A 21,935-nucleotide genomic window follows, 5' to 3' on the forward strand; every position below is an offset into this window, starting at 1 on the left:
ATTTAATAATATCGTCAGCTCGAGGGGTCACCCAATAAGTAGATGGGCAAGCCCCAAAAGCTTGCAGGTACACTGACTCCTCAGAGATAGAGTCTTTGGACTTCCAGTCACCCCTCTGCCACAGTATTTCTAGAATGTCTCCAAAGGAGATGTCTTCTGGGGGTGACAGAGGTGAACCCTCCCCCTCATTGAAGTCCATGTCTTCAGTGACAGATTCTTCTGAGGAATCTAAGTGTTTCCCATTACACGTCTTCTTCCTAAGAGTCTCCTCAGTGGGGATCTCTGTGGAGGATTCGGAGAAGAGGGGTCCTATGCAGGGGGATCCTGAAGGTTTGCTGCTCACTGTCCGGGCATGGAGGTTGGTGGTAGCTCTGGGCGAGAGGGGAGTCTCGGGGATGGGCCACCTGAGAATCTGCAGAGGCCAATGCCCTCTCCATAGCTTGGAAGGCAGCTCCCCCCAAAAAGGGATGGAAGCCTGGAACCGAGAAGGAAAGCATCGGAACCATGGTCCCACCCTGCTCCAAGAAACCTGCCCCCGAAGCAGAAGCTGAGGAACAGCCCACGCCAACTGAGGCTCTGACAGTCAAGGATGACCCTGAATAAAAGACTGGGGATGATCCAAGACCCTCGGATCTGGCAGCGGAGCTATGGCCTCGAGAGCCCATCAGTTCTGAAGGAACTCAAGGCAGACTCTGGCACCGAAGGGGGAAAGGCTGTTGGCACCGGAGCAGCTGGAACCAGAGGAATCAGAGTCGTAATCTCTAAACCCTCTGAGGAGGAAGGTTTGATGGAGTCCTGAGAGAGAAAGCCCCATCTCCAAAGGGAAGTGGGGCCTGGAAAGATATGGAAAGACCCCTAGCCACTAGCAGCTGATCTACCAACCTCACTGCATCGATTTCAGTCAGACTCCTGGAGGAACAGACAGAAAAGCCGGAGGGAGATTCCAGTCTGACCAGAAATGGGCTTGGGAGCTGTCCCACAAAGGGGTCAACTGAAGGGGAATATCTTGCCTCGGGAATATTGATGAAACTCTATTGTGGCACCGGGGGTGGCATTGGTTCCAAAATTTCGGTCACAGGGGGAGCCAGAGCTGAAGTGGAAACTTAAGTTGTCAGTACCAAGGTGGCTGGCACAGACACCTGTGGTGTAGAGGAAGTTAACAAAGATGGTGCAGAAGAAGTCAGTTCCCTAGGTTTCTTAATTTTAGACTTTCGGTTCTGCAGGAGGCATGGGAGTTGAAGGGGACACCGGCACCGAATGACTCCTCTTCTGTCCATGTTCAGATTTACAAGAAGAGGGGGAGGAAGGAGGTGATGTGTCGGACTTGGACAATGCATCCTCAAGAAGACTTAATTATACTTTTTAATATCACTTTATTTTTCCTTTCTACAAGGGTCCGGTGACTGAATGCTTGACAAATAGTACAGTCTTGCTGCAGCTGTTTCAGAACCAAGCAGTACATGCAAGAAGAATGCCCATCAGAGTTGGGCATCTTCCTACCACAACCTTGACATTATTTAAATTCAGTTGTTTCCCTAGATTTGTCTGCCACGTTGAAAACTAAGAAACAGTTATCAACTGACAGCAGTCACACACACTAATAAGGAGCAAACACACACAAGAAGAAGGGAAAGTCTACCACAAATGGTAGGCCAGAACTACCAAAAAAAAAAGGTATAGAAAGGGAAAGCACTACCAATGATGGTAGACAAAGATACCACAAGGTAAAAACAGCACACAAACTCACAGAAAGGAAAGTGAGACAGAAAAGATCAAAGAAGGGGAAGAACTACCAGCGATGGAACGGGAGAACACCAAAGTGTAAGGGAAAGGGATAAACAACACGAAAGGCAAAGTGGGTCGAACAAATGTCATCCAAGATATATACACACACACACACACACACACACACACACACACACACACACACACACACACACACACACACACACACACACACACAGTGTATTTGTGTGTGTGTGTGTGTCTAGATACACATAAAACACAGAAAATTAGAGAATAAAACTATGAAAACTAAGAGAATTTTACTTAGATGAGAGAGAAAGTCACGTATCAAACGGACACACTCCGTCACTGCCGAAACTGATATGCTTGCTGGCACTAACTCGAATAAGGCACAAAAATTAATTAATCCACAACGAAATTTAATCACCCACGAAGAAGCACAACAGTATACCTTAAAAACACTTATAACAGTTAAGCGCTTTCATCCGCAAAAATGCAGACTTCTTCAGAACTACTGAAAACATAACAAAACAGTTCTTTTAAAAACTTTTTGGCGCCAAAACTCATACAAACGTTTAAAGTGACAGTGCTCGCATACTAAAATGTATTTGATACATTGACATATACATACTTTCAAACTATTATGTGCTTTACACTTTAATACATAACTAAATTATCAATATAATAATATATAATGAAATATTATTAAAATGATTTTTGTTAAAAATTCTTACTTATAAAATTGATTTATATATATATATATATATATATATATATATATATATATATATATATATATATATAGATACATATAAATGAATGAATTATTTAAATAAATAAATAGCTGAATGTTCCATAAATAGACCTTATTGTTTTTAACTAATAAATATGATACTATAATAAAACTAATTCATTAATTATAAGTATAATTCATTAATTATGAAAATCAAAATGTAAAAAGGAAATGCTTTATGGAAATAAAATCATTAATACCCGGTGCATTGGTTGCGTCTGTCAGCACTTGCCAGGTACTTTCTTTTTTACTTAAAAGTGCTTTGAAATTACCTTCCCTATTGGAAGGTGAAACCTAGTCTATAATGGCAAAACTGAAACTATGATTACTACCTTTTTTCTCAATATGTTTATATAAGGCATTCTTGTTGTCATGTGTTCTTATTCTATACAAATGGTCATAGATTCTTTTTCTAAGTTGTCTTTCAGTTTTGCCAATATAGTACGCAGGACACATGGAACAAACTGCTAAATAAATTACATTCTTTGTATTACAATTACCTCTTTTAAATTTTATACAAGTCCTGTTTGCATTTCGTAATGTAATTCCTTCACTCTCATTTATACAAAAACATTGTTTACATGAACCACATTTTTTAGTGGCCTTCATACTCTTGTTTTTTCTGCTATCCTTTTGTCCTTTTTGTAATAATTTCTTAATATTCAAACCCATCTTAAAAACAAACCTGGGTATCTCACCCAGAATTTGTTTGATTTCTTCATCTAAAACTACATTTTTCCAATATTTAAAAATTATTTCCTTGATTTCATTTACATATGGAGAATATGTCTATGTACAAATCCTGTTACAAGGGACATTTTCATTATTTTTATTAATATTATTTATATCTTGTCCTATTCCCAGTATATGGACATATTTTTTGCCCCATTCCTTAATAACATAAGCAGATACATCTTCTAATAAGCCTTTTGGATAACCTCTATTTAAAACATGGAAATAATAAAATCAATTTCATTTTTCATAATTTCAAAACTTGAACACATCCTAGCAGCTCTTATACATTGACCTTTAAAAATATTTTTCAGCATATATTTTGGATGTTGACTACTATATTCCATGTACCCATTTGAGAACGTTTTTTTCCTAAATATTTCCGATTGAAAACCATGGTCTGTATGCTTGATATAGGTATCTAAGTATGAAATTCCTTCCTGACTCATTATGTGTAAATTTTAAAAAATTACTAGTAGTATTTAAATAATTTACGAATTCTATCATTTCATGCGGCCCATTCCATAAAACAAACATATCACCTAGGAACCTCGTACAATACGAAATGAATTGATAATATTTACTTTTGAACAAATAGTTATTTTCCCACTCTAACATCACCATATTAGCAAAAATGGGGGCACAAGAGGCCCCCATTGCTACACCCTTACTTTGTTTGAAAAATTCCTCCTCATAATATATGAAATTATTATTTAATACAAATTTCCATCATATCCATGATTAGATTAATTCTATCCCAACTCAATTTGAAAAATGTCTAAGACTATTGCAAAAATATTCTAGTCCCTGGTCCTTTGGGATACATGAGAATAAATCCACAACATCAATAGTGATATATGTTAATTTTTCTGATGTAAGTTGGGAGAGAAACACCCAACAATCTTTTATAAGATGGGGAATATTTCTATAAATTGGTTTTACCCATCTATCTATCAAAACACCAATATTAAAGGTTTTTGATTTGCTCCCTGAAATAATTGGACGAAATGGTGGTTTTAATATATATTTATGGACCTTTGGGATGCCTATAATGGTTGCTAGTATCTGACATTCAACATAAATAAATTCATATATTTCTTTAGTAATTCTCTGATCAATTAGATATTCATCCAAAGCCATATCAATTTTCCTATAATTGACATTTATCTCATTATTCGAAATAATTTCGTAATTACCTCTATTCATTAATATATTTTGAATTTCATTTACATAATCTGTAGTATTATAAATAACAACCCCCCCCCCCTTATCAGGTTTCATAATTCTTAAACTATTATTATTCACAAGTTCATCTAGACAATTTCTTTCTTTAACTGAAGATGTATCTGCTTATGTTTAGCAGTTTGTTCCATGTGTCCTGCGTACTATATTGGCAAAACTGAAAGACAACTTAGAAAAAGAATCTATGACCATTTGTATAGAATTTGTATGTATTTGTATAGAATAAGGACACATGACAACAAGAATGCCTTATATAAACATATTGAGAAAAAAGGTAGTAATCATAGTTTCAGTTTTGCCATTATAGACCAGGTTTCACCTTCCAATAGGGGAGGTAATTTCAAAGCACTTTTAAGTAAAAAAGAAAGTACCTGGCAAGTGCTGACAGACGCAACCAATGCACCGGGTATTAATGATTTTATTTCCATAAAGCCTTTCCTTTTTACATTTTGATTTTCATAATTAATGAATTATACTTATAATTAATGAATTAGTTTTATTATAGTATCATATTTATTAGTTAAAAACAATAAGGTCTATTTATGGAACATTCAGCTATTTATTTATTTAAATATTAATTAATTCATTCATATGTATCTATATATATATAAATCAATTTTATAAGTAAAAATTTTGTAACAAAAATCATTTTAATAATATTTCATTATATATTATTATATTGATAATTTAGTTATGTATTAAAGTGTAAAGCACATAATAGTTTGAAAGTATGTATATGTCAATGTATCAAATACATTTTAGTACGTGAGCACTGTCACTTTAAAAGTTTGTATGAGTTTTGGCGCCAAAAAGTTTTTAAAAGAACTGTTTTGTTATGTTTTCAGTAGTTCTGAAGAAGTCTGCATTTTTGCGGATGAAAGCGCTTAGTAAGTGTTTTTAAGGTATACTGTTGTGCTTCTTCGTGGGTGATTAAATTTCGTTGTGGATTAATTAATTTTTGTGCCTTATTCAAGTTAGTGCCAGCAAGCATATCAGTTTCGGCAGTGACAGAGAGTGTCCGTTTGATACGTGACTTTCTGGTGTTGTTTTTGTGCGTAGATGAGAGAGAACAAGAGTGGCAAATGAGAGCTGAGGTAATCTAGGGAGGGGTATTTTGGGTAGAGACTTGGGTCGAGAGTTATTGGCTTGAACGAGCTGTTATAATGGCCAAGCCGGTTTCGAGGATTGGAACAGAGTCCCAAAGGTCAAGGATAAATGAAGACTGACAACATCAGATCATTTGTTACGGGAGGTAAAGTACGGATTACATACAACCAATTTCAGTCTCAGCCCAAAAAACAGAAGATGTAGACTACAAAGAAAGTGACATTTACATGTAAGTAACAGCACAGCTAGATTGTAATGTACAATATACAACTGATCATAGCAACGTTACATATGGAGAATACAGCTGGCTCTGGAATTCTAAAACACTTCTATATTATCTAACAACCACTAAAACTATCTTTAAATAACAAATGTAGTAATAGTTACTTAAAATTATTTCCAGAGTATAAACATAAAAGCTATATATTCTATTGGTTCAAAGGTATGTTTAAAAAAAAGTCTTCCTAAAACTTAACTTCATATTTCTTTTTGGGATCACTGCCCTGTTGAGAACTTTAAAGGATGTAATAGACCCCCACGAAAAAAATGTGCTTTTTAAGGAATGGATACAACAGATTTTGACCCATCAACTCTGCCAAATATCTCAAATAGGTAAATCAGAATGCTCTACTCACAACTATTCTTTCCTTAAAAAATAAATTCCACTAAGACAAGAAAGACTTCTGGGTATCATGTTCTTCACCACATTATCCAAATAAAAGCGTACTGTTTTTGCAGGACCTTCACTCCCCCCTGAAAGAAAAAAAAAAAAAAAAAAAAACTTTCTATCTATGACTAAAACCTCAGCAATCACACCACCATGAGCAAACTGAGAACGGTGGAATGAAGTGCATAGCCTTGCACTCAACAAGACCCATCCAACAAAAGAAATCTGACACTGCGTTTTAGGAATTAAGTGAGCCTTTTTTATTTTTGTTTGCCTTCTGCTGAACCCTCGGAATGAGGCAAAGTAGGAAGGTCTACAGAAAGCCTCCTAAGATTTTTGTTCCCTTCTTCAGTCGCCTTCAGAACTGCTTGTTGTGTCTTTCGACTTATCCTGGTTAGGGGTCGCGACAGCGGAACTCCAGTCCGCTAATGTTTGGTAGTGGACCGATTTTTACGTGCCGAGTTACCAGCCCTGACGCACAACCTGCAACGAAGGCATGCCCATTCACGCATGCCTCCACACAGAAGACGCTCTACCCGAGAATTGAACGCGACAACGTCTTGCTGTGAGGTGAACTGCTAATGATCCCAAATGGAGACTCCAAATATTGATATCACAGAAACAAAGAAGTTCAAACTGAGTTGGCACACAAGGTTTATCACTACAGATCTGCTCTTTCAGCTACAATACTCCCATTCCGTTAGAAGCCATATCATTACTAATCACAGCCTCAGAGTGCATGCTCAACACATTCATGACCATTCTTCAAACAGGCAATATTACCGTTCTAAGATAAACACCCTAATAGCTCTTCATAAAGCATTAAATGTTAGAGAATTGGTCAGTACGTCAATGTGAAAGTTGGCTAAGAGGTCTTTATCTGCCGTCATAATCTGTATCTGTTTAAATCTAAAAGCTCTAATATGAGAGAATACTTCATTGTATCAAACTGCTACACATATAACGTATTTCACAAAGTACAACATGAATAAGGTATGACACAGACTATTACAAAGCATAAAATAAGCCTTTTTGCATGTGAATGTGTATGGACACTAACGCATACAAGTTAATGTTTACAGTATCCACATTTCCAATAACCTACTTAAATGCATCAAATTAGGTCTCTGTATACACACTGACTTTTCTCGATCTGGACTACCCGTAAGAACGCATTTTGTTGATCACTGCTGCCAAGTACTACAACTGAAGGTAAAGAAGAATATAGTGTGTCATGCCATTTGTCATATTTACCCAGCATCCCTATTCTTAACTACAGTTTATTATTTAAAATAATCTTCTATTAAGACAGCTTTCAGTATCGAGCTGCTTAGTAATCCGCAATGACTTCCAGTGGTAAAGAGTATTAATTCAATTCATAATTAAAGAAGTGCACAATGCTCTTGAAGAGAGGTTGACTTTTTTATACTTGATGAGACAATAGAGCAGACACGAGGAGTCTTTTTTCTTATTGTTCTTGATTTTCCCAAAGAAACAAAAACATTATATGATTAATCAATAATTATACATTGTAATGACATAACAATTAACAAAACTGCAATACTACTACTACATAACAAGAAAAGTGTAAATCAGTCACTGAAACTTGAGTACTTAAAGGAGAAAAAAAAGAGCTCAACGGTTACCTATACAATCGTCTGTATCACAGCAGTACTCCTGCAGTTAAACTAGAGACTTTTTTTTTAACTTTAATAAGGTTGACTTCTAAGATATTCAAAGAGAAAGGTCACTACAAAAACTATTCAGACTATAACACTCTACAAACGTGTCCCACAAGGATCTATATTCTCCCCAGTTCTATTTCCCCTTTTTGTAAACAAGCTCAAACACTGACTTAACCCACATACCTATTGTATTGTATACAGATGATATGGTAATTTACAGGTTACACCAGTCCCATTTAACTGTCAAAAAACAAGATTTAGAACAAGACCTTTCAAATTTCACCAAATGGCTCCTGGACAGCAGGCTCATCAACACCAAAACTACTAATGTATACTCCTTGGAACACAACAAAAAGTATCTTCTGTTCCACCATCACCACCTTGTTAGTACTTCTACAATATCTACCAAGAACTCTTTGCAACAGTTGCACATTTACAGTGTCTTGGTATTCGATTTGACCAAAAATCTAAATTTCAACCAGTACAGTAACATCAACAAATCTAAAAATCAATATTTATATTCTGGGCAAAGAATCTCACACGTCCTCTCCTGAGGGCAGTGTGTTAAACAGGAAAAGGCATCCTGCTTGCCCAATTTGAAAATGACCTTGCCATTACAGCAGCACCCTCTAAAAAGAGCATTTCATCCCTCCAACATCTGTAGGTTTGTCATGCAACTCCATAAAAGTGAAGACCATTGTACCATACCTGCTAATGCAAAATGACTACCAGTGCAACATAGATTCAAGCTATATTTATGATCTTTAACTCACAAAATTCTTGAACTAAACTCCTTAATAGTTCAACAGGTAGCACACTTGCCTTTCAAAGGCATCACAGAAAATGCAAGCAATTTGTGAGGTAATTTATGCAAGCAATTTGTGGGGCCATTTATGCCTTGTCAATACTCATCAACAAGAGATACATCAGTCAAGCTGGAAACGAATTTATGAAAACTCAACCAATCATTGAACTCATTTTTAAAAGGAGATAAAGTATCACATTCCTTAATCTGGACTGGAGGTTTATTCCAGAAAGGGGTAATCATTGCGTAATGAATCTGGCTCTCCACCGTGATCGGTTTATCTGCTGAAGCAGGTTAAGATGTCTGGTCCTAGTGTATACTGGACTGTTTGATTTGTAAAAATAACAGAATTTCGACTGCTGGAATCCCAATGGCCCAAAAAGCAAGGCACAGACTGTCCCTAAGGAGTCTACAGGATAATGAATATAGGAACAGAACCTGCACATTTCTTGCCACTCATTTCTTTTAGGCCCATGAACTTTTCTGCTAAGAATCTCTAATGTACTTACAACTGCCCAATATGTCTAGTAAGATGCACCCCAAAAGGGGCATAGCATCAGTGCAGAAAATGGAGGCAAGACTTCTCTGGATCTACAGGAAATACCCTTTGCACTCAGCTGTACCAGATAAAAGGATTTCCTTACCACTGCTGCGGTATGACAATTAAAGGAGATGAAAATGTCTATCCATTTTCCAATGTTTTTCACATCATCTTCATTTTGGTGTGGGATGTTATCTACACGGTAAACAGGGCTGAGGGACTGCTTACCAAAAACAACAATATTGCACTTGTTAGCATTTACTTTTAGCCCATTTTCTGTGTACCGGTTATTAACGTCTACCTTCAGGTCATAGCCTCGAACATCAGAAACAGATATGAGGATGACATGCAGTTTACAATCATCTGCAAACTTGGTCAACCACAGAACCTAGTTTTTACCACTTGCAGATCAAAGTATATGCCAAACAGTAGAGGACTTAGTAAGTATCTATGTGGTAATGCCAATGGTTACATTCATGGTCTCTGAGGATGCACATGCCACCTTCTGTCCTTCATCAAATTTGCTACCAACCTAACTACACATGGTTCAGTATAGTGCACATTTAGTTTATTGGTTATGCAGTATGGTAACAAATGCTTTGACAAGGTCAAGATATTCTGGATTAACAGCATGACAGCTGTCCACAGCTTGTGTTACCTTCTCAAAGTAATTTAGCAGCTTCATTAGAAAGGATCTACACTTTGGTATTAGAAGATTAGAAAGCTGTGGGTTCTATTCCCAATGCAAATGACTGGCTGTATTTTCAAATTGATGACAGCGAAGTGCATCATGGGGGGGTTGCTGTACTAGTGTGTGTGCCATCCCATCTGCTTCAGTTGGTGGTAGCTCAGATGGATGTAAACGATCCCATGTCACCTACCGAAAAGAGTAGGGAAGTTCCATTATCAGCATAAATACCACCTTGGGTCGCGCCTGAAAAGTGACCACTGGCCTAGTGGGATTAACCTGATCAACAAAGGATAAATAAATAAATATAATCTCACATAATACCTCCAACAATGGCTTTCAATTTATCCCTGACTCTGGACCTGCATTATTACCCTAAGAAATAAATTCCACTACACTGATTACAAATTCATTGCACTTGCCCCACAACTCCGGCGATCTCGACCAAGTACAAAGATGTAAACCCAAAAATGGCCATTCAAAAAACATAGAACTTCAAAACATTCCATCTAAAAGAAGCAAAATATAACAGATTTTAAACAGTGGAATATTCTAATCTTAACGTTTCACAACATTTAATCTCCATTTGGGCTCTATCATACCATTTGGAAAGCAGAAATATCTACTAATCCCCCCCACACACACATTTATCTTCTTCACCCCTTACCCTTGCACACCCCCTTACTCTCTCCTGTAAATGGTGGAATATTTTGTATATATGAATTATTTTTATGTCCTTATTCATTACATTGCATACATTTTCTAAATGCAACTTGCATGAACACTTGCTTGCACTGATTTGTATTTGCTTTCTCCCTTGTTCATAGGTAGGTACTAGGCTATCAGCCCTAGGGACTATACAAGCCTAGCCAAAAAGGTACCCTGGCTTTCGCCACCCAAGAAAATTATTTTCCTGTGCCCTGTCGAACAGAGCCACAAAGCTGATCCCCGGGGTGAATTTCCTATTTCCCATCCAATCATCAAGACTTTTCTTGAAGAGTGCTAATGAGGAGTTTTGCTTGATATAGAGAGGTAGTTTGTGGTGACAAGGTTTAGGTCCCTGGAGCGTGTAGCTCAGAGGGATTGGGATTTCTTTAAGTGGAGCATGTCCAACAGCTCTAGGTTTGACATAGCTTTGTATATTAGGTAGAGATCGCCTCTGAGTAGGAGATATGTGATGGAGTAAAGCTGGAGTTTTTTGAGATGGTCTGCGTAGGGCATCTGTTTGAGGCTGGTAATCCTCTTTGTGAGGTATTTCTGCTGTCTTTCCAGTTGTTGTAGATGTCTTGTGAGGTACATACCAAAAGGGGCATTGTACTCTATAATGGGTCAAATGAGTGACGAGTAGAGGGGAACAATGACCTCTTTTTTTCCTGGATGAGAAACCTTTTGTGATGAGGTGTGCCACGTAGAAGTATTTCCTGACGACTGTGGCAATGTGATTATCAAAGGAGAGACTATTGTCCACCTGTGTCCCAAGGTCTCATCACACTTTCGGTGTTAAGTAGACTTCCACCTATGTGGTAGCTCATGGGTACAGAGTTTTTACCAAAGGTGATGACAATGCACTGTTTGGCATTGAGCTTGAGACCATGGCTTTGACACCAGACATCTGTCTCAGTGAGGCCCTTTTGTAGGATGTCCACATAGTTAGGAATTTCAATTATGGCTCCTAGTTTGCAGTCATCTGCGAACTTCGTTAGCCAAAGACCTTCTGTGTTAGCCTGTACTTCAGAAAAGTAGATATCAAACAGTAGAGGACCCAGGACTGAACCCAGTGGTATTCCACTTGTCACTGGTTTGAAGTCGGATTTGGAGTCTGCTACTTTCACAGTGTGGGTTCTGTCAGTGAGCCAGTTGGCAACCCATCTTGTGACATAGGGATTTATACCTAGTTTAGTGAGTTCATCTATAATTCCACAGTGGGGGATGGTGTCAAAAGCCTTGGCGAGATCTAGATAGGCTGTGTGAACCACCTTACCCTCGTCTACGGCTTTGGTGACTGCTTCAAAGAAATCAATCAGGTTTAGGGATCTCAGCTTCTTGTAAACCCATTCTTTGCATTGGGTAGCACAATTGATGGAAAATTGCATGAAATCACTGCATTAATTTGCATTGGTTTCGTCAACTACAAAACCAAGTTGAGCCCGAAAAGGTTTAACTGGTCATAAAATAAAGGCCTATCCCTGTATTCCATCACTTACAGGTGATTGAGGGGAGATCTATGCCTGACATACAAGACATTGTCAGACCCCACTCTGAAGGATCTCCTGCTTATCTGCAAACCAAACAGCATCAGCATTACTTGTTCTAAAGGCTTAAGCCTTGCCTGTCACACAAATAGGACCTGCTGGAGAGACAGGTATGTATCTCAGAGACTATCCCTTCTCTGAAACAGGTTCCCCATCCATGTGAAGCAGAGTTCCTCTCTAACTCAATTCAAGTGTAACTTGGACAACTGGATGAGGAACATGAAATTCATTACCAGTTTGGCACCTGTGTCTTTAATGGACACAGGCAGCCTGTAAATGGTTCATCTCCTAAGCCTCTACTTGTAAATGTTTCACCTCCCAAGCCCCTGCTTACACTTATCAAGGGTACCAATGCTCGTCAGAGATTTGGGATGCATGGCTAAGCTAGGCTTAAAAAGTCCCTTGCGGTCGTTAGCATAGTATAAACACCTATAAACCTACCCCAGTTAACAGATACACTTCAACAAATAAATAAACACAAAACTATTACAGACTGGTGTCCAACATGGCGAACTCGTTTTTATCGCTGTTTAAATGCCCATGTTGTTACAAATATTTTAAATGTATTTTTGATAACAGAAAAACGTTTGAAAGTTAAGAGAAAAATTAACATTTCAGTATATCTGGAAATGAGCACGTCACTTTGAAATATCGCATTTCCAGAAAAAAAATGATATTAAAAATACCACACTATTCCCTGTCTAGGTCGAGTACTTTTCCTTAGTCAGGACACATGAGAGCGCTGACAAGTAGTTTTCATTAGTAATGGAAAGAAAATTGTGTAAAGAGCGACCCAATTATCCAACTTCATTACGTAAATGCAAAGACAGAAAGAATTATTTTACAATTCCGTGAAGTCAAAACTCATCTAGAGAGAGAGAGAGATAGAAATCTTGATCTGAACAGATAGAACAGGTGGCACTGCTAGAAACATAATGTAAAATTGGAACAATGGTAATGTCCCACTTCCATTATCGATAAGTCAAACCCACAAAAGTGTCACAATCTAACTTTTGAATAATTTGATTTGCTTAATGTCAGATTTGAAATCAAGCAGCAAATCATGCGATCAAACGAAAGTTCTTCCTGTTCCCTATTTTTCTTTGTTGTATTCACAACTATCTTGATTTACCTTCTGCGAAAATCAAAGCAACAGCTACCAAGAACAGTTCAAAATTGCAGCAAATTTCCACAACATTAGTCCAAAACAATTCAAGCTACTTGTAAAGAGTTGATTACCAAGGTTGACATGGTAACGCTTCGCTCCTCTCAGGGGAGCCAAATATTTTAAGATTTAAAAAGCAAACTTAAAAAAGGACAAAGAATGTACACATTAAATTGTAAGTATCAATTACATTTAATAGAGACTTTTACCTGACTGGTGGTCCGTCACGATTCTTAATAAAAGTAAAGAATTGTGTTTACAGGAAACTACAATTTAAAAGTTCCAGACGAAGGGCGCCGCCATGTTTACAAGTCAGTATCACAGAAACTCCACCCACAACGGACCCTCCCGCTTGACACATTAGAAATACCGCTTTAATGGCTTCATTGAAAGAAACTGGCTTGAATGGTGGCCTTAGGGTGTTTATTTATTTACATTTCTATACCAGGTAGTAGCGCACGAATTTCAAAGTGACAATATGTAGGCAACACAAGTAACAAGTACGTTTGAAACTACATTAAGTAGGAGATCATAGTTGTACGCGCAGTAGTAATTAAGTTCTCATGATATAAGTGTATCTCATTTATTTAACCTGATAAACCTACTGACACAAGTGCTTTCTTCAGAAATTCCCTAGCAGCCTTAGCTGGTTATGTGATTTGCTCAGAGTTATGCAACTAAAGTATTTAATCAAGTTCAGGACTTGGAATCCCTACCGGTAAGGCAAGGAAACGCGCACCCATTCCCCCAACCCCTCTCAATCTTTCATCTTCAAAACGTGGAATATTACCTGACAATGTGGAGAACTAAGGTTATGTTTACACACGAGAAGTGCCAGCTGGTGACTTCAAATCAAAGGGGGGCTGCAAGAGACAGCTGAATGGGTGGGATCAATGGGAAAGGGTGTGGTCAACTAGAAAGGGGAGGAGCTATGTTCAGTATCCAACAGTACTAAACCACATTTGCAAAAAGAGCCACTTCAGCTAAGCCAGATTCCTGAACTACCTTGGTCAACAGTAGCCACTGACATATTTGAGTGGAACAATCAGCATTACTTAGTGTTGGTAGGTACTTATTCAAACTGGTTTGAAATCGATTTGCTACCTAACCTAACGTCCAGTGCTGTTATTACTAAGATGAAACATCATTTCTCAGTCCATGGTAGTCAACATAAAGTTATTTCTGACAATGGTACCCAGTTTACCAGTCAATTGTTTCAGAAATTTGCAAAAGAGTGGGACTTTATCCATGTTATTAGTAGTCCGGAATGCTCACAGTCAAACGGCTCTGTTGAATATGCAGTACAGAGTGCAAAGCAATTACTAGAGAGGTCAAAGCATGAAAATACTGATATCTTTTTGAATTTGCTTAATCTCAGAAATATACCCCATGACAACCTACTAGACTTGCCCGCTCAGAGACTTCTATCTAGATAAACCAGAACAACCTTGCCTATCAGTTTTAGTTTGTTGGTGCCTAATGCTAAAAAAAACACCAGAGCAATCAAAGCTCAACTGTTTAAGAAGTGTTCCTTTCACAAGTCTAGCTATGATAAAATGGGAAGATTTATTTGTCTGTTAAAAGAAGGAGAGACAGTGAGAATGCAAACTGCAAAAGGTTTTCATCGAATTGGCCACATTTAGTATGTACCTCACAAGACATCTGACATCTGCAGCAGCTGGAAAGGCCACAGAAATACCTCACTAAAAGAATCACAGGCCTAAAGCAGATGCCATATGCTGACCGCCTAAAAAAACTCCAGCTATACTCTGTGGCATATTGTCTACTCAGAGGCGATCTCTGCTTAACATACAAGGCCATGTCAAATCCTGAGCTGTTGGAAATCCCAATCCCTCAGAGCCACACGCTCCAGGGATCTAAACCTTGTCATCACAATAAACAAAACATGCTGGAGGGATAGGTTCCTGACCCAGAGACTCCCCATACTCTGGAATAGACTGCCCATACATGTCAAGCAAAGTGCCTCCTTGGCCCTCTTCAAAAGGAACCTTGATGACTGGATGGGAGATAGGAAATTCACCCTGGGGATCATGTCAGTCACCCTGCTAGACAGGGGTCCAGAGAAGTAAATATTGCAGGAAGAAATATCCAGGGAATTGTTATGGCTAGGCTTGTATAGGCCCTAGGGCCGATAGCCTAGTACCAACCTATGAACCTATTAACCTATATGTGCCGAGCTGGGATCCTACTTTGTGGAATCTGAGGGTACATAGGTTCATAGGTTCGTACTAGGCTATCTGCCCTGAGGCAATTATAAGCCTAGCCCGATTCTGTATTGCTTACGCCACCCCTTGATTTGAGTATACTGTGCCCTTTAAGGTTTAGTTTACTGTGCCTCTGTCTAATAGTGACACGGGAGTAATCCCTGGGACAAACCTACGATCCACCTATCGAGATTCTTCTTGAAGAGATTCAGTGAGGTGCTCTGCCTCACATGAACTGGAATTCTATTCCAGAGCGAAGGGAGCCTCTGGGTTATGAACCTGTCCCTCCAGCAAGTTCTATTTATTTCTGTGCTGAGGTTCAAGTCCCTCGAGCGTGTGGCTCTAAGGGATTTAGATTTACTGAGGTGGAGCATGTCCATTAATTCTGGACATAATACAGGAGAAACCACAGTCATGTTCTTCCTGCATGTGAAACGATATCGCAGCATCGTACCTGTGACACAGATCTCAGAGCAACCCTGACAATGTTCAAACTGAAGAACACGCCTCACTATTCATCCCTGTTGCTGTTGATGTCCCAGTTGTCCCCAGAGTTGAACATTCCTTAAAGAAGTCCCTGTTGCTAGATCCAATTCTGATTTTTATGTTACACGATCAGGTCATATTTATAGATCTAGTATAAAATACACAGCAACCTGGACAGGATTGTTTTATATGTGTCTAATTTTGTATGACTGCATGTCAAAGAATTTTTTTATTTATTTTATTTTCTGTTTGATTACCGGGGAAGTCCACTGGGCCAACATGGCTCATTTTCAGTGGAGGCCCGGGGAGAAAAGCTCTAAGACTGCATTATACAAATTCAGTTACAAGAAATGCAGAAGTATACAAGATAACATTGTTTACAGCAGTTACAATTCATCATTTTCAACAAGTATAGTTAAAATTCATTGAGAGAGAAGTTAAGGGTTATACAGTTTCATTAGAGCAAGGGCACTTAAGTGTTGGGTGTGAAAGACAGTTGCAAGTCGTGAGGAATTTTGGATATGCTTGCTTTACATACACAAATTTGAAGTAGGGAACTATTCACAATATTTACATTATTTACAAATTTGAGGCGTATGAGCATAGCTCTAGGAATTGTAAAGTGGGTTTAGTGAGTGAGAAGCTAAAGGAGTTATAGAGAGCTTGTATAAGCTCGTAGGTATATGACTATGGGAGATTGCAGAGAGCTTATGTACCAGAGGAAGGGACCTCTACGATATAAACTTAGCAAGGATTAAGTAGGGTGGAGGCAGGTGCATTTCCATTTGGTGGACAAGTGTTTGAAGAGTTGGCTTTTGAAGTTTACAGAGTTAGGTGTAGTTCTTAGAAAGGAAGGAAGGGAATTCCTTTTTTTGCCTAGAGCATAGGAGAGTAGCAGTTGGCCGGCAGGACGTTTAGGTTTGTGGATAGTGATTACATTCTAGTGCTCAGATCTGAGGGTTCTGTTAGAATATAGGGGGGAAGGATGTTAGCCAGAGCAGGACATTTTGTAGGTTGAAATAAAAGTTTATGTGCCATGGAGAGTTGCAGGTAGTCGAGGTAGTTTGGAAGTTCATGCCAGTTCAAGGATTGCAGGGTGAGGCAGTGGTGGATGGAATTTTATGGAATTAGTAGCAAATTTAGACATTTTGTTGTAGCAATTTTCTAGTTTGGAGCTAGTAGAGGAGGACAGGTTAGTTAGGAGAGGAGCACCGTATAGTAAGGAAGGAAGGAGATAAGTAGTGGCAAGAGTATGCTAGTTGAATTGGAGAGAAAGAGATTATTTCTATACAACATACCTAGGGTTTGGTGTTTTTTTTAAATATTTTGTTGTATATAGATATCGAACTTGAGGTGTTCATCAACAGTTATGCCTAGGAGTTTTGCAGAAGGGACCATTTCTATAGGTAAGTTGGTTTGGCTAAGGACTTTGAGTTCATTTTTATTGTAAGAGTAGGTCTTAGAGGGGGGGTTGTAGAATTTTAGATTTATTTGCATTGAGGGAGAGGTGGTTTTGGCGCATCCAGTTTTCTGTTGTGGAGAATGCAGTTTGGGTTTTTGTCAGCAATTCAGAGATGTTAGTGTCAGAGCAGACTACGGTTGAATCTTCTGCATATTGAATGATTTTGGCATCAGGAATGGCTGTGGGAAAGTTATTGAGGAAGATGTTGAAAAGCATGGGTCCAAGGATAGATCCCTATGGTACACCAGTTAGGGAAGGTAAGAAGGAAGAGATGGAGTTCTTTCATTTGACAGCTTGAGATCTGTCCGATAGATGACTGGAGAACCGGGATAAAGTTTTTGGAGAGAGGTGAAGGTTTGAGAGATGACAGAGTAAGTGATTATGGGATATAGTGTCAAATGCCTTAGCTAGATCTAGTAAAACAGTAGAAACTAGGTGTCCTAAATCTCGGGCTTGATTGACACTTTCAAGGAAAGAGAGAAGAGCGGTTATAGTGCTGTGGTATGGGCGCAAACCATGCTGTGTATGTGTGAGCAGATTGTTTTGTGTCAGAAATGGCATAAGTTGGCTGTGGATGCACTTTTCAAGTATTTTGGAGATTGGAGAGAGCAAAGCAATAGGGCGGAAGTTAGAGACACTGGTATTTTTGCCTCCTTTGTGGAGAGGGATGATATAGGCTGAGCGCCAGAGTTTGGGGACGTAAGATTCATTTATGGATCTGTTTATAATGATGCTGATTGGGAGAGCAATATCATCTGCAGCATATTTTAGGTAGGAGGAGAGAATATTGTCAGGAGCACTGGAGCATGGCTTAAGTTTGGATAGGAGTTTTTTTATAGAGTTAGTGGAGACGGGTTTGAGCTTGAACAGAAGTGGAGAGCTGTTAGATGAGTTTGAGGGGGGTGTGAAGGGCAGTTGGGTTAAAGTTAGGAAAATATTTGTTAAGGTCAGAAATGGTTTCTATGAAAAAAGAGTTGAATTCAGAGCCTAGTTCCAGGTCAGATTTACTAGGGTCGGGACAGGGATTATTCTTTGTGCCTGGATGAAGAAGTGAGTTTATTGATTTCCAGAATTGCTTTGGATTTTTATTATTGTTGGAATGAATCTTGATATAGTAGGATTTTTTGTCTTTGGTGATTAGCTGTTTAGTAAGGTTACTGAGCTGTTTATATTGATGCAGGGTATTGGATCAGTTTATTTTTTTTGGTGGAGCTTCCATTGTTTGTCCCTTTGGTGCATAACTTGTTTTGTCTGTTTGGATAGCCATGGGGCTGAGTTAGTTTTTATTCTTTTATATCTTAGGGGAGCTAGGGAGTTTAGTGTGTCAAGGAAGATGGAGTTGAAGCAGTCTAAGGCTTTGTTAAGGGGAAGGGTATTTAGAATTTGCCAGTTCATTTGTTTAAATATATTTGAGAAAGTGGTAGGGTTAAAGTTGGTGAGGTTGCGAGTGTGAATGTATTGATGCTGGTATGGGGAAGAGCTAGTAGAGCAATGAATGAAGGCTGGGAGGTGGTCACTAATGGTATCAGGATTTGTATCAGAGTAGGTTATTTTGTTAGGATTAGAGACTAGGATCCAATCTGGAGTGGTTCCAGGGGGGTTTGTTTTATTTGGTCGTGTGATAGAATGGATTATTTGAGTACAGCTATAGAGATTGATGGATAGGGAAAGAGAGGCACTATTGACTTTATTCCATGTAAGTTTTGTAATTAATTTTAGTGGATGCCCATAGGAGAAGCTCCTCTAGAGTAGAGATATTGTTACCAGGTGAGATATAGAGGGCGATAAAGCAAATATTTTTGTGCTTATTTAATTTTAGTAATCCAGCAGTTAGTTCGCTGTTTTGGGATTGAGAGATTGGAATTTGGAGGGGAATTACAGTGAGGAGGTTAGAGTAGACTAAGGCAGTGCCGCCACCTTTTTTATTTATTCGGTCATTTCTGAGAATATGGAATCCTGGGGGCAGGATCTCTGTGTCAGAGATGAAGGGTTTAAGCCAGGTTTCGGATATGGCTAGGATGTCAGGTTGGTTGTGGCTTAGCCAACTTTGGAATTGGTGAGCTTTGTTACTAAGACTTTGTGCATTGATAGTAAAGATCTTTAGGGTATTAAGGTAGAAGGAGGGAGTTATAGGGTTGGTGTTGTTAATACAGTGAGTGGGGTTAGGATGGATATCACCAGCTAGGACTAAATTGATAAAGGAAATATCCTTTAGCCATTCTGGTTTGCTGGGTGTGTGTTTTAGAAGATTTACGATTAGATTAGGTGATGATAACTTAGCTTTGCAAGGGAAGGGGAAGATTTTAGGGTGGAATATGTGCAGCGGGTTGGGCTGAATGAGAAAGCGGGATATAGAGGGGAAATGAGAGTAATAATGAAGATGGAGGTGGGTTTGTATGGAGGTTGCTTTAGTTGGTTGTACTGGACAAGTGTAGTAGGAATATGAGCTAGCACAGTATAAGGGAATTAGGAATAGAAAAAGGAGGCAATGGATGTGGAGGGTGTGGAGATTTAAGGAGACCATGTCAGAGTGGAGAGAGAGAGGTAAGTATGAATTAGAAGGGGAGAGAAAGGCTAAGACCAAGAGAGGGTTTTATTAATTGATGGTGGTTTCCTGGCAATTAAGGAAGAGTTGAGGAGATTGTGGATATTTGGGTGGAGAGCAAATGGGAGAGATTAGGTGGGAGGGCTGTAAGTAGGAGGAGTGATAAGTGGAGTTGGTATTGGGTATTTAGGCTGAGGGGAAGGGGTAAGATAAGAATAAAGGTAAGAGTACTGGGGGTGTGTGGGAATTGGGGGCAGGGTAGGGGAGCAGAGTGAGCCCGCAGGGCGAACGGAGTGGTTAGAACCAGTGGAGTGGCTAGCAAGCAAGAACCAATCAGTTACACAGTGAGGTTGTACATTTAGGAAGCTTAAAGTACGTAAGTTGGAACGTCTGAGTAATAAAGTATACCTAAAGTTATGCCAAAATCATGGCTTTGTTTCCGCTTTTTGGATGACAAATTTACTGTTATAGAAGGCAGTTGTCCGGGTGTGGTACTTTGGTGGAAGAATGAATTGTAGAAAGTTGAGCTTCTGCCTTGTACCTTTCTTTCTATATAGGTATTTTTCTTGTGTAATTTTATGAAGAGAGACTACTCAGTTATAATGCTTGAAATGAAGGAATTTGGAATTGGCTTAACAAGTAGGATTTGACCCTGCCGCTATGTTTGGCAAGTAGTAAAAAGTAATTATTTCCTATGTTCTACTTCCATTTAGTGGCAAAGGTGGGGAACTGCAGGTAGTTAAGTTAAGCTAATGAAAAGAAGGGAAATAGGAAAACGGGGACGGCCTCGGGGTAGATCCGTGGGTGTGCTGACCCTTTACAATGCGACTTCAGAAGAAAAACACACAGTACTTATAAAATATGTTACAGAAATTGTAGGCTTTCACCTACACTGAGGCTTGAAAAAAGACAACACATCTAGGTAGACCAAGTCAGAGACTTCTGTTAGGATATTCTGTGGATTGCTAAATTGCTGGTGGGGGAACAGCCTGAATATCCGCACAAGGCTTTCAGGCTGGAAAAAGAAAAAAGGGAGAATAGGTTAAGAATGTTCAGAAAGGTCTTAGCAGAATGGAAAGGAGGCTAGGGGGGTAGAGTGCAGGTAAGGAACTGAGTGAGGGTGTGGGAGACAGTATAGTTCTTTCACAGTGATTCCAAAAATTATATTCTACAACACCTTATCTGTTTACTATAAACAACAGGATAATCACAATGCAATTTACCTTCTAAAGCCTTTGCTGTTATTAAACATTCACTTAGGAGAAAAAACAGAACAGTACAGTAAAAATCAGTGTTGCAGTGGTGCTGGCATTTACAGAACAGTGATGCTGAGCGAGCAGTGATTAGATGTTTCTCTTCAGCTGCTGTTACTCTATGTTGGGCAACAAATGTAGTCTTATAATTATTTACAGTGTTCTGTGCATAGTAGTATGTACAATAAGAAATAGCTGTAATGTCTTTCTAAAAGGTCTGCATTAACTTTCAAAAGTAATAACATTCGCTTTTTAAAATCAGTATTGCCATAATTCCGGCATTTGCAGTGCAGTAGCGCTGTTAGAGCAGGCTCGGTTGTATCTTCCCAACCCTGTTATACTTTTCAGGGCTAAATAGAGCAGTCTTTGTAATTAACTAGCTACATAACGTTGAATGAAATAGCTCTAATGTCTGACTAAAGGTCTGCGTTAGCATTCTACAGTTGGAACGTTCATTTTAAAAAATGGCAGATCAGCGTTGCCATAATTCCTGCATTTACAGAGCAGCAGTAGCGCTGTTAGTGCAGGCTCTGTTGTATCT

General features: G+C 38.8%; 1 protein-coding gene across 1 annotated transcript in view; it reads right to left on the reverse strand.

Annotated features, from left to right (window-relative positions):
• CNTRL (centriolin) overlaps nucleotides 1-13,729 on the reverse strand; it is a 4,034,091-nt gene extending 4,020,362 nt beyond the window's left edge. The window contains exon 1 of the mRNA XM_044058259.1: nucleotides 13,633-13,729. The gene's annotated coding sequence lies outside the window, so the exon portion shown is untranslated. The remainder of the gene's footprint in view (nucleotides 1-13,632) is intronic.
• Nucleotides 13,730-21,935: the final 8,206 nt, after the last annotated feature.

This window comes from Protopterus annectens, chromosome 16.part0 (assembly GCF_019279795.1).
Source record: "Protopterus annectens isolate FY-2018-M chromosome 16.part0, PAN1.0, whole genome shotgun sequence".
Classification (NCBI taxonomy): Eukaryota; Metazoa; Chordata; order Ceratodontiformes; family Protopteridae; genus Protopterus; species Protopterus annectens.